The sequence below is a fragment of the Bombina bombina genome, chromosome 10 (genome assembly GCF_027579735.1).
Source record: "Bombina bombina isolate aBomBom1 chromosome 10, aBomBom1.pri, whole genome shotgun sequence".
Lineage (NCBI taxonomy): Eukaryota > Metazoa > Chordata > Amphibia > Anura > Bombinatoridae > Bombina > Bombina bombina.
In genome coordinates, this window is record NC_069508.1 from 195170600 (window position 1) to 195186196 (window position 15597).

Sequence of the window (15597 nt, forward strand, 5' to 3'; positions counted from 1 at the left end):
GTTACTGATACTAATACTTCTGAATAACATTATTGTGCATCTGTCACTGATACTAATACTTGTGAATATTATTATTGTGGATCTGTTACTGATACTAATACTTGTGAATAACATTATTGTGCATCTGTTACTGATACTAATACTTGTGAATAACATTATTGTGCATCTGTTACTGATACTAATACTTGTGAATAACATTATTGTGCATCTGTTACTGATACTAATACTTGTGAATATCATTATTGTGCATCTGTTACTGATACTAATACTTGTGAATAACATTATTGTGGATTTGTTACTGATACTAATACTTGTGAATAATATTATTGTGGATCTGTTACTGATACTAATACTTGTGAATAACATTATTGTGCATATGTTACTGATACTAATACTTGTGAATAATATTATTGTGGATCTGTTACTGATACTAATACTTGTGAATAATATTATTGTGCATATGTTACTGATACTAATACTTGTGAATAACATTATTGTGGATTTGTTACTGATACTAATACTTGTGAATAATATTATTGTGGATCTGTTACTGATACTAATACTTGTGAATAACATTATTGTGCATATGTTACTGATACTAATACTTGTGAATAATATTATTGTGCATATGTTACTGATACTAATACTTGTGAATAACATTATTGTGCATATGTTACTGATACTAATACTTGTGAATAATATTATTGTGGATCTGTTACTGATACTAATACTTGTGAATAACATTATTGTGCATATGTTACTGATACTAATACTTGTGAATAATATTATTGTGGATCTGTTACTGATACTAATACTTGTGAATAATATTATTGTGGATCTGTTACTGATACTTATACTTGTGAATAACATTATTGTGCATATGTTACTGATACTAATACTTGTGAATAATATTATTGTGGATCTGTTACTGATACTAATACTTGTGAATAATATTATTGTGCATCTGTTACTGATACTAATACTTGTGAATATCATTATTGTGCATCTGTTACTGATACTAATACTTGTGAATAACATTATTGTGGATTTGTTACTGATACTAATACTTGTGAATAATATTATTGTGGATCTGTTACTGATACTAATACTTGTGAATATCATTATTGTGCATCTGTTACTGATACTAATACTTGTGAATAACATTATTGTGGATTTGTTACTGATACTAATACTTGTGAATAATATTATTGTGGATCTGTTACTGATACTAATACTTGTGAATAATATTATTGTGGATCTGTTACTGATACTAATACTTGTGAATAATATTATTGTGGATCTGTTACTGATACTAATACTTGTGAATAACATTATTGTGCATATGTTACTGATACTAATACTTGTGAATAATATTATTGTGGATATGTTACTGATACTAATACTTGTGAATAACATTATTGTGCATATGTTACTGATACTAATACTTGTGAATAATATTATTGTGGATCTGTTACTGATACTAATACTTGTGAATAACATTATTGTGCATATGTTACTGATACTAATACTTGTGAATAATATTATTGTGCATATGTTACTGATACTAATACTTGTGAATAACATTATTGTGCATATGTTACTGATACTAATACTTGTGAATAATATTATTGTGGATCTGTTACTGATACTAATACTTGTGAATAACATTATTGTGCATATGTTACTGATACTAATACTTGTGAATAATATTATTGTGGATCTGTTACTGATACTAATACTTGTGAATAATATTATTGTGGATCTGTTACTGATACTAATACTTGTGAATAACATTATTGTGCATATGTTACTGATACTAATACTTGTGAATAATATTATTGTGCATATGTTACTGATACTAATACTTGTGAATAACATTATTGTGCATATGTTACTGATACTAATACTTGTGAATAATATTATTGTGCATATGTTACTGATACTAATACTTGTGAATAATATTATTGTGGATCTGTTACTGATACTAATACTTGTGAATAATATTATTGTGCATCTGTTACTGATACTAATACTTGTGAATATCATTATTGTGCATCTGTTACTGATACTAATACTTGTGAATAACATTATTGTGGATTTGTTACTGATACTAATACTTGTGAATAATATTATTGTGGATCTGTTACTGATACTAATACTTGTGAATATCATTATTGTGCATCTGTTACTGATACTAATACTTGTGAATAACATTATTGTGGATTTGTTACTGATACTAATACTTGTGAATAATATTATTGTGGATCTGTTACTGATACTAATACTTGTGAATAATATTATTGTGGATCTGTTACTGATACTAATACTTGTGAATAATATTATTGTGCATCTGTTACTGATACTAATACTTGTGAATAACATTATTGTGGATTTGTTACTGATACTAATACTTGTGAATAATATTATTGTGGATCTGTTACTGATACTAATACTTGTGAATAACATTATTGTGCATATGTTACTGATACTAATACTTGTGAATAATATTATTGTGGATCTGTTACTGATACTAATACTTGTGAATAATATTATTGTGCATATGTTACTGATACTAATACTTGTGAATAACATTATTGTGGATTTGTTACTGATACTAATACTTGTGAATAATATTATTGTGGATCTGTTACTGATACTAATACTTGTGAATAACATTATTGTGCATATGTTACTGATACTAATACTTGTGAATAATATTATTGTGCATATGTTACTGATACTAATACTTGTGAATAACATTATTGTGCATATGTTACTGATACTAATACTTGTGAATAATATTATTGTGGATCTGTTACTGATACTAATACTTGTGAATAACATTATTGTGCATATGTTACTGATACTAATACTTGTGAATAATATTATTGTGGATCTGTTACTGATACTAATACTTGTGAATAATATTATTGTGGATCTGTTACTGATACTTATACTTGTGAATAACATTATTGTGCATATGTTACTGATACTAATACTTGTGAATAATATTATTGTGGATCTGTTACTGATACTAATACTTGTGAATAATATTATTGTGCATCTGTTACTGATACTAATACTTGTGAATATCATTATTGTGCATCTGTTACTGATACTAATACTTGTGAATAACATTATTGTGGATTTGTTACTGATACTAATACTTGTGAATAATATTATTGTGAATCTGTTACTGATACTAATACTTGTGAATAACATTATTGTGCATCTGTTACTAATACTAATACTTGTGAATATCATTATTGTGCATCTTTTACTAATACTAATACTTGTGAATATCATTATTGTGGATCTGTTACTGATACTAATACTTGTGAATAACATTATTGTGCATCTGTCACTGATACTAAAATAGAGCTCCATACCGCACTCCAATATCAGCGCTGCTTTGAGCTGGTTTTATGTGCTCGTGCACGATTTCCTCATAGACATCAATAGGGAGAGCCGGCTGAAAAAAAGCATAACACCTGCAATAAAGGAGTGTAAAGATCCGTAACGCAGCCCCATTGATTCCTATGGGGAAACAAAAGTTATGTTTACACCTAACACCCTAACATAAACCCCGAGTCTAAACACCCCTAATCTGCTTCCCCTTACATCGCCAACACCTACAGTACACTTATTAACCCCTAATCTGCCGCGCCCCACATCACCGCCACCTACATTACAGTTATTAACTCCTAATCTGCCGCCCCCGACACCACCGATACCTACATTACACTTATTAACCCCTAATCTGCTGCTCACGACCTCGCTGCCACCTACATTACACTTATAAACCCCTAATCTGCCACCCCTAACATCGCCGCCACCTACCTACACTTATTACCCCTAATCTGCTGCCCCCAATGTCGCTGTCACCTACATTACACTTATTAACCCCTAATCTGCCACCCCCAATGTCGCTGCCACTATACTAAAGTTATTAACCCCTAACCCTAACACCCACTAACTTTAATGTAATTAAAATAAATCTAAATAAAACCTACTATTAATAACTAAATAATTCCTATTTAAAACTAAATACTTACCTTTAAAATAAACCCTAAGCTAGCTACATTATAACTAATAGTTACATTGTAGCTATCTTAGGTTTTATTTTTATTTCACAGCTAAGTTTGTATTTATTTTAACTAGGTAGACTAGTTAGTAAATCGTTATTAACTATTTACTAACTACCTAGCTAAAATAAATACAAATTTACCTGTAAAATAAAACTTAACCTGAGTTACACTAACACCTAACCTTACACTACAATTAAATCAATTACATTTAATAAATACAATTAACTAAATTACAAAAAAAACCCACTAAATTACACAAAATAAAAAAGAAATTATCAAATATTTAAACTAATTACACCTAATCTCATAGCCCTATCAAAATAAAAAATCCCTCCCAAAATAAAAAAAAAACCCTAGCCTAAACCTAGCCTAAACTAAACTGCCATTGGCCCTTAAAAGGGCCTTTTGCGGGGCATTGCCTGAAAGAAATCTGCTCTTTTACCTTTAAAAAAAATAAAAACAACCCCCCAACAGTAAAACCCACCACCCACACAACCAAACCCCCCAAATAAAATCCTAACTAAAAAAACCTAATCTCCCCATTGCCCTGAAAAGGGCATTTGTATGGGCATTTAGCTCTTTTTTTCGCCCAAACCCTAAGCTAAAAATAAACCCACCTAATAAACCCTTAAAAAAAACCCTTACACTAACCCCTGAAGATCCACTTACAGTTTTTGAAGACCCGACATCAATCCTCAATGAAGCGGCATAAGTCCTCAGCGAAGCCGGGAGAAGTCTTCATTCGTCATCCAAGCAGGCCAAAGCCTTTATCCAAGCCAGCAGAAATCTTCATCCAGACGGCATCTTCTATCTTTATCCATCTGGCGCGGAGCGGCTCCATCTTCATGGCATCCGGCACGGTGCATCGTCTTCTTACGACGGCGACTGAAGAATGAAGGTTCCTTTAAGGGACGTCATCCAAGATGGCATCCCTTGAATTCCGATTGGCTGATAGAATTCTATCAGCCAATCGGAATTAAAGATGAAAAAATCCTATTAGCTGATGCATTCAGCCAATAGGATTAAGCTTCAATCAGCCAATAGAATGCAAGCTCAATCCTATTGGCTGATTGGATCAATAATTTTATTTTAGTGTTTGCGATGCGGGAGGGCCTCGGTTTAGGGGTTAATAGGCAGTTTATGGGTGTTAGTGATACTTTTTAGCACTTTAATTATGAGTTTTATGTTACAGCATTGTAGCATGAAACTCATAACTACTGACTTTCAGTTTACAGTATGGATCTTGCGGTATTGGCTGTACCGCTCACTTTTTGGCCTTTTTGTTACTGATACTAATATCTACTACTAATTATTATTTATATTGTAGATATATTAGGGTTTATTTTAAAGGTAAGTATTTAGTTTTAAATAGGATTAATTTAGTTAATAAGAGTTATAATATTTAGATGTATTTAATTAATATTTAAGTTAGGTGGGTGTTAGGTTTAGGGTTAGACTTAGGTTTAGGGGTTAACATATTTATTATAGTTGCGGCGGTGTAGGGGGGGCAGGATAGGGGTTTATAAATGTATTATAGGTGGCGGCGGTGTAGGGGGGGCAGGATAGGGGTTAATAAATTTATTATAGGTGGCGACGGTGTAGGGGGGGCAGATTAGGGGTTAATAAGTTTAATATAGGTGGCGGCGGGGTCCGGGAGTGGCAGTTTAGGGGTTAAACAATTTATTTAGTTGCGGCGGGTTCCGGAATCAGCAGGATAGGGGTTAATAAATTTATTATAGGTTGCGGCGGTATAGGGGGGGCAGGATAGGGGTTACTAGGTATATTGTAGGTGGCGGTGGGCTCCGGGAGCAGCGGTTTAGGGGTTAATACATTTATTATAGTTGCGGTGGGGTCTAGGAGCGGCGGTTTAGGGGTTAATAACTTTATTTAGTTGCGGGGGGCTCCGGGGGTGCCGGTATATTGGGTAGAACAGTGTAGTTTAGTGTGAGTGCTTAGTGAAAGGGGTATCAATAAAGCTGGGAAAAAGCCGAAGAGCAGCGAGATCGGATGAGTGATAACTATCACAGTCCACTGCTCATCGCCCCGTACTTGGTGCACGGCTTTTTGACAGCTTTATTGATAACTTTGGCGAGATTATTCAGGTCCGTGGTGGCGATGGTAGATGAGCTTAGGCGGGCGTATTGGGCCGGCGAAGGCAGGTAAGTAGACACGTTGATAACTGGCCTCCATATATTTAGTAGCAGCTGCCAGGGTACAATGTCAAAACAGTATGTACTATGCAAAAAAGGCAGCACTCACTGGTCATTTTTGTATTATTAAAAGCTACATTTTACTTACAAATGACCAGTGAGTGCTGCCTTTTTTGCATGGATTATGGAATTCTTAATGGTGCGCAAATTGCCCCTTGCACTATCACCTATCTGCTCCCAAAAACAGATATATAATGGAAAGATACAAGAAATATATAAATTGGTGAGAGTGCGCTAGCAGCAACAGGGGATGTGTCACTGGTATAGGCAAATATATAAAATCAATAAAGCAAATAAGTGATAAAATACAAACACATTTATATCAATAAACACATAGGTAAAATCCTGAATTGGTTCGATTGTGCTAAACAGCAGCAGGGAATGTGTCACTGATATAGGCAAATGTAGTTTGAATATATTATGAAATCAATAAAGCAAATTTGTTATAAAATACAAACACATTTATTTCAATAAATAAACACATAGGTAAAATCCTGAACTGGTTTGATTGTGCTAAACAGCAGCAGGGAATGTGTCACTGATATAGGCAAATGTTGTTTGAATATATTATGAAATCAATAAAGCAAATTTGTTATAAAATACAAACACAGTTATTTCAATAAACACATAGGTAAAATCCTAATTTTATGACCGGTCTTAAATATTTAAGAACTAAAAGAGTAAAGGCAAGTATTTCAATACTTTAAAAATGCTATTGCATAGAGTTAAAAGAAAATTGGGGATTTACATATACAACTTGTTTGCAAGTTTAGAAATATAGTGGTGCACCACTCTTTATGTTGCGGTAGTAGCTGAAAGTAAAGTCACACTTTGAGAAGAAAAGTAAAAAATATGTGTATATATATGAATTGTTTCAATAAACGACTAGTCCCAATTGTATTTTCCTTTAAATATACGTTCCTTGTGCCTGTATAATTTCTTAGTTCTGTAGTTTATAAAGTGCCCAGTTTCATTTTGATGTAATAGTTTGTAGTTGGATCGTGTGTATGATTCGCACTATCGGCTACTTTACCTCTGCATGCCTTTCTGTTTCTTTGTGGGTATGTCGCCTCCACTCACCTTCTGGCATAGGTAACGCTGCAGCCTCGCTGATAGTCGTTTGATGTCACACACCAATTTTTTTCTGAAAGTAGATTCGGCTTCCACTCTGCGCAGAGAGTATCTGTACTTTTGGATGAAGAAAAATAGTGCCAATGCAATCCTTTGCAATCCTTGGTCACTATGTATTCCTTTTGTTGGACAAAGTTAGATTCTTGTAGGCAGTAGGACCATCTTTATATATATATATATATATATATATATGTGCATTGGGACCCTTTTCAGTCAAGTAGCTGAAAACATGAAAAATTATATTTATACAAAATTCATATGTAATAAAGTGTTATATTCTGCTATGCTCTTCACATAGCAGAATATGTTCTATGTATTTATAAAATAATATTCCTATTCATATCTATATATCTATATCTATATATAATCATCTATAAATATAGGTATATATATATATTTTTATTTAGATAGATAGATAGATAGATAGATGTATTCTATGAAAAAGCACTCACTGGACTTTGGACATCAGTGACAATCCATTTTTTTATTGTGACGTTTCGGGACCACAAACGTCCCTTCCTCTGACTTTATGGTCCTGAAACGTCACAATAAAAAACTGTTTTGTCACTGATGTCCAAAGTCCAGTGAGTGCTTTTTCATAGAATCTTTATATACCTAGCAACAGCACCCTGGCAAGCTGAAGTTGGTTGGTGGAGTGCATATACTACACAACTTGGATATATATATATATATATATATATATATATATATATATATATATATATATATATATTACCATAATACTATTAGATATATGTAGAAATATGTATTTATAAATAAATAGAACATATTCTGCTATGTGAAGAACATTGGAATGTGAAATATAAATATTTTTCTCATTGGGTTAGCGCACTTGCTCCATTGACTTCTATGAGGGAATACATTAATGCATTTGTGATATTTGATGTTCGACATTTTGTGCGTGTTGGGTTAGAGCGAGAGTGAAAACGTTTTACTTTCAAGTTGTAGTACGAGCACTACCCAATGCACACAAAGGGCGCGATCCGATATAGATCGTAGTTTGCGGCGCAAGCGAGGGAACCCGCGTCGCCCGCAGTTTCAGCTCGCAACTCGAGCTATCCCATATATGTCGCCGTCAGATGCTAACGTGCCGTAAGTCTGACAAACCAGCGATGTCCAGAAATCTGCGCAAGTACACATTTCTGGCGTCGCCAGTGACTTGCGGCACGTTAGAAACTGCCGGCGCCTACAAAACCTGACTAAAGTCTAAATCACCCGCACTGTCTAACACGCCTCCCTAACATAGCCCGACACGTCTAACCCCCTATCCGCTATCCCCCCTCACTATCCTAACAATAAAATATGTATTAACCCCTAAACCGCCGCTACCTAATAAAGTTATTAACCCCTAAACCGCCGCCAGCTATATTAAATCTATAACCCCCTAAAGTGAGCCCCTAACACCGCCGCCATCTACCTTACCTACCCCCTAAAGTGAGCCTCTACCCCTCCGCTATTTTAAAATTATTAACCCCTAATCTAATCCCCCTACCCCGCCGCCATCTATATTAAATTATTCAACCCATAAAATACTAAACTATCCCTACCACTAAACCTAAGTCTAACCCTACAAATAGCCCTGAAAAGGGGCTTTTTGCGTGGCATTGCCCCAAAGTAACAGCTTTTTTGCCAGCCCTTAAAAGGGCTTTTTGCGGGGCATGCCCCAAAGTAACAGCTCTTTTGCCAGCCCTTAAAAGGGCTTTTGGCGGGGCATTGTCACAAAGTAAACTGCTCTTTTGCCTACAATCTACATCCCCTACACCGCGGCCACCTATAATAAATGTATTAACCCCTAATCTAATCCCCCTACACCGCCGCCAGCTATATTAACTATATTAACCCTAATTATATTAGGGTTAATATAGTTAATATAGTTATTATATTATATATATTAACTATATTAACCCTAATTATATTAGGGTTAATATAGATAATATCGTTATTATATTATATATATATATTAAGTATAATAACCCTATCTAACTCTAACATCCTAACTAAACTCTTATTAAAATAAATCTAATATTAATATTATTAATTTAAATATTCCTATTTAAATCTAAATACCTATAAAATAAACCCTAAGATAGCTACAATGTAATTAATAATTAAATTATAGCTATGTTAGGGTTTATATTTATTTTACAGGTAAATTGTTAATTATTTTAACTAGGTATAATAGCTATTAAATAGTTATTAACTATTTAATAGCTACCTAGTTAAAATAATTACCCAATTACCTGTAAAATAAATCCTAACCTAAGTTACAAATACACCTACAGTATCAATAAATTAAAGAAACTACAAATATCTATCTAAAAATACAATTAAATAAACTAAACTAAATTACAAAAAAAAAAAACCACTAAATTACAAAAAATAAAAAAAAGATTACAAGATTTTTAAGCTAATGACACCTATTCTAAGCCCCCTAATAAAATAATAAAGCCCCCCAAAATAAAAAAATTCCCTACCCTATTCTAAATTAAAACAAGTTTAAAGCTCTTTTACCTTACCATCCCTTAAAAGGGCCTTTTGTGGGGGCATGCCTCAAAGAAAACTGCTCTTTTGCCTGCAAAAAAAAACCACAATACCACCCCCCAACATTACAACCCACCACCCACATACCCCTAATCTAACCCAAACCCCCCTTAAATAAACCTAACACTACCCCCCCTGAAGATCTCCCTACCTTGTATTCACCCCGCCGGGCAGAACTCCTGATCCGATCCGGGCGATGTGTTCCAGCAAGCGGCAGTGAAGTCTTCTTCCATCCGGGCGATGTCTTGAAGCAAGCGGCAGAGAGTCTTCTTCCATTGGCGACGTCTTCAAGCAAATCGGCATCTTCAATCTTCTTACTTCGCTCCTCCGCCGCGGAGCATCCTTCCGGCACAACGACTTCCCGACGAATGAGATTCCTTTAAATGACGTCATCCAAGATGGCGTCCGTCGAATTCCGATTGGCTGATAGGATTCTATCAGCCAATCGGAATTAAGGTAGAAAAATCTGATTGGCTGATTGAATCAGCCAATCAGATTAAAGTTCAATCCGATTGGCTGAACCAAGGAGGAGCGAAGTAAGAAGATTGAAGATGCCGATTTGCTTGAAGACGTCGCCGATGGAAGAAGACTCTCTGCCGCTTGCTTCAAGACATCGCCCGGATGGAAGAAGACTTCACTGCCGCTTGCTGGAACACATCGCCCGGATCGGATCAGGAGTTCTGCCCGGCGGGGTGAATACAAGGTAGGGAGATCTTCAGGGGGGGGTAGTGTTAGGTTTATTTAAGGGGGGTTTGGGTTAGATTAGGGGTATGTGGGTGGTGGGTTGTAATGTTGGGGGGTGGTATTGTGTTTTTTTTTGCAGGCAAAAGAGCAGTTTTCTTTGGGGCATGCCCCCACAAAAGGCCCTTTTAAGGGATGGTAAGGTAAAAGACCTTTGAACTTGTTTTAATTTAGAATCGGGTAGGGAATTTTTTTATTTTGGGGGGCTTTATTATTTTATTAGGGGGCTTAGAATAGGTGTAATTAGCTTAAAAATCTTGTAATCTTTTTTTTATTTTTTGTAATTTAGTGTTTTGTTTTTTTTGTAATTTAGTTTAGTTTATTTAATTGTATTTTTAGATAGATATTTGTAGTTTCTTTAATTTATTGATAGTGTAGGTGTATTTGTAACTTAGGTTAGGATTTATTTTACAGGTAATTGGGTAATTATTTTAACTAGGTAGCTATTAAATAGTTAATAACTATTTAATAGCTATTGTACCTAGTTAAAATAATTAACAATTTACCTGTAAAATAAATATAAACCCTAACATAGCTATAATGTAATTATTAATTACATTGTAGCTATCTTATGGTTTATTTTATAGGTAAGTATTTAGATTTAAATAGGAATATTTTAGTTTATAATATGAATTAGATTTATTTAATAAGAATTTAGTTAGGGGTGTTAGGGTTAGATAGAGTTAATATAGTTTATATAAATACTATAGTAACTATATTAACTATATTAACCTTAATATAATTAGGGTTAATATAGTTAATATATATATAATGTAATAACTATATTAACTATAATATACTTAGGGTTAATATAGATAATATAGCTGGCGGCGGGGTAGGTAGATTAAATTAGGGGTTAATAATTTTAATATAGATGGCGGCGGCGTAAGGGGTTCACATTAGGGGATAGATCAGTTAGATGGTGGCGGTTTTAGGGGTTCACATTAGGGGATAGATCAGTTAGATGGTGGTGGTTTTAGGGGCTCACAGTAGGGGGTTAGTTTATGTAGATGGCAGCGGTTTAGGGGTTAAATACTTTATTAGGGATTGCGGCGGGGGATCGCGGTTGACAGGGAGATAGACATTGCGCATGCGTTAGGTGTTAGGTTTATTTTAGCAGATCGCGGTTGACAGGGAGATAGACATTGCGCATGCGTAGGTGTTAGGTTTATTTTAGCAGATCGCGGTTTACAGGGAGATAGACATTGCGCATGCGTTAGGTGTTAGGTTTATTTTAGAAGATCACGGTTGACAGGGAGATAGACATTGCGCATGCGTTAGGTGTTAGGTTTATTTTAGCAGCCAGTTTAGGGAGTTACGGGGCTCCAATAGTCAGCGTAAGGCTTCTTACGGCTGCTTTTTGTGGCGAGGTGAAAATGGAGTAAGATTTCTCCATTTTCGCCACGTAAGTCCTTACGCTGTATATTGGATACCAAATTGCGCGGGTTTGGTATACCTGCCTATGGCCCAAAAAACTACGGGCGACGGCAGAAATATACGCGCGTAACTTCTAGGTTACGCCGTATATAGGATACCAAACCAGCGCAAATATTGGCGTCGCCGACTTTTGCGGGCGACAATTTTTATCGGATCGACCCCAAAAAGCTTACTTCTAGCAGACAGCTAGATTACGAGTTTTGAGCGCTATAGGGAAATTAGCAAACACAACAAAAGTTGCGTTATTTAATCCCTCATAGCGCTGACATTACAAGTTTTACAAAACCCGGCTTATGCGGGTGATATCTTGCTTTTAAGCTCCATACCGCACCAAAAACAATCTCTGTTTTGACATGCTCATGCACGTTTTCCCCATAGATATCAATGGGGAGAGCGGGTAAGAAAAAAGTCTAACATCTGCGATCGTGGAAAGAAAAGCTCCGTAATGCAGCCCGATTGATGTGTATGGGGAAAAATAAAATAAAATTTAAACCTAACACCCTTACATAAACCCTACGTCTAAACACCCCTAATCTGCCGCCCCCAACATTGCAGACATCTACCTACAGTTATTATCCCCTAATCTGCCTCTCCCAATAACGCTGCCACCTAAATAAAGTTATTAACCCCTAATCTGCTGCTTCCAATATCGCCACCACTATACTAAAGTTTATTAACCCCTATTCCACCGCTCCCCAACATCGCCTCCAGTATATTAAAGTTATTGTCCCCTATTCCGCCACCCCTGACATCGCTGCAACTAAATAATGTTATTAACCCCTAAACCTCTGGCCTCCCACATCACTATCAATAAATAAACCTATTAACCCCCTAAACCTCCAGCCCTCCACATCGCAACAACTTAAATTAAACTATTAACCCCTACACCTACCCCAAACCTAACCCTAACACCCCCTAACTTTAACATAATTAAAATAGATCTAAATTAAATTTACAATTATTAACTAAATAATACCTATTTAAAACTAAATACATACAGTACCTGTAAAAAAAAAACCTAAGCTAGCTACACTATAACTAATAGTTACACTGTAGCTAGCTTAGGTTTTTTTTTTATTTAACAGGTAAGTTTGTATGTATTTTAACTAGGTAGACTAGTTAGTAAATAGTTATTAACTATTTATTAACTGCCTAGTTAAAATAAATACAAACTTACCTGTGAAATAATTCATGAGCTACCTTACACAAAAACCTAACATTACAAAAAATAAACAAAATACCATTACAAAAAAAAAAAATATCCAAAAATATATAAATTATTCCTATTCTAATGCCCTTTAAAAAAAAAAAAACATCCAAAAATAAAAAATCTAATCTAGAATAAGTTAAAGTTTAAGTTAAACAGCTCTTTTGCTACAACAACAAAAACAAACACCCCCTAACAGTATACAACCCCCCCCCCCCCCAAACTACCAAGGACCCTTAAAAGGGCCTTTTGAAGGGCATTGCCCTAAATTAATCAGCTCAAGCACCCCCTAACAGTATACAAACCCCCACCCCCCCCAAACCCACAAAATAAATCCAATAGAATGAGAGCTGCTTAAATTTTAGCAGCTCTAATTCCTATTTGCTGATTCAAATTTTTCAGCCAATAGGAATGCAAGGGACGCCATCTTGGATCACGTACCTTGCATTGAAGATTCAGTGTACAACGACGAATGTATGAAGAGGATTCTCCGTGCCGGATGTCTTAAGGATGGACCCACCAGGATCAAGAAAGAAAATGCCGCCGGGATGAAGATTGAAGAGGATGCCTGGATGAAGACTTCTCGCCGCCTGGATGAAGATTGCTCAAGTGGGACTTCAAAAACTGTAAGTGGAACTTCGGGAGTTAGTGATAGTTTTTTTTAAGGGTTTTTTGGGTGGGCTTTTTTTTAGTTTAGGGTTTGGGCATGTAAAAGAGCTAAATGGCCTTTTAAGGGTAATGCCAATCCCTGTGGGAGGGCAGCGGTTTAGGGGTTAATAGGTAGTTTATGGGTGTTTAGTGTACTTTGTAACACTTTAGTTATGAGTTTTATGCTACAGATTTGTAGTGTAAAACTCATAACTACTGCTTTTAGATGGCTTTAAGGATCTTGTCGTTTTAGGCTGTAACACCATTTTTTTTAGCCAAAATGCAAAACTCGTAATACCAGCGCTATGGGAATCCCATTAAAAAAGGTCATTTTTAAGAGTGCGGTACTGACAATGTGTTACAGACTAAAAGGTTTGCGGTACACCTATACCGACAAGACTTGTAATGGCTGCGTTTCTGTTTTATTGCTAAAAATACAATATTTTCAGTGTTAAAAGACAAACTCACAAACATGTAATCTAGCTGAGAGTTAGCACATTAGTGGGAGCGATAAATAGTGCTCCACTTGTAATCTAATTATTGGTAAAGTGAAAACATATATATTTAAATGTACACACTGATAATAAGCATGCTGCACTTTATAATGATACTGAGTATTTATTCACTGGTAGTGAGCACACTGTTATGTATAATGCTGGGTGTGTCTTACACTATAACCTGTAAATAGATTCACTATGTATACTCTGATGAATTTGCTGTGCTGTATAGGGACAGAATAGCTATATACTGATAGTGAACACACTGTACTGTATAATTCTGTTGAGTATCTATAGATGGGTAATGACCACATTGGCACACACCTATGTAAAGACTGGCGGGGCCCTGGTGCCACTGCATCTGTGCGCCAATGATAGTTTCGCCACTGATTGTTATTGTTAAAACTAAAACAAAGCTTTCATGTTTTAGTATCACATTCTGTTGGATTTCTAAAGAATCAATACAATTCCTGTTAGAGATGTTAAGTTGGTAAAGAAATTTATATCAAGTGATGTAACATCGGTTTATTTCTTGACTTAGCCCTTGTAGCAATACAAAATGCATTTGGTCATTCTGGCTCATCCAGGGTGCAACAACTTATTTTTTTCTATAAGGTGCTAGATTTTGCCTTCCCATTGGCCAAATATTTTTTTACTTCCATATAGGTCTTCAGAAGTAAAGTCAAGGAATCAAAAAACCACCTTAGCTGAATATAAAATTTCCTGGCAAATTTTAACAGATTGAAAGGGGAGTATATATATATATATATATAAATATAAATATATATATATATATATATATATATATATATATGAATTAGTTTAAATTCCAAAAGAGGACTCAACTAGTGAATCCTACCTTTAGAAAATAAAAGAAAAGTTGCGCACACTTATATGTACTAGTAATAAAATGATTGTACTAGTTAAATGTAGTTGTAGAAAATACAATAGATTAACTTAATAGTTCTATTGTTTCTCTAGAAACTGATCTAATTACAAGTGTGTTATAATAAACAACCTGAAAATTAATCACTATTGTCAGTGGAAAGTGAGCCTATATTTGATTCTATCTAAAA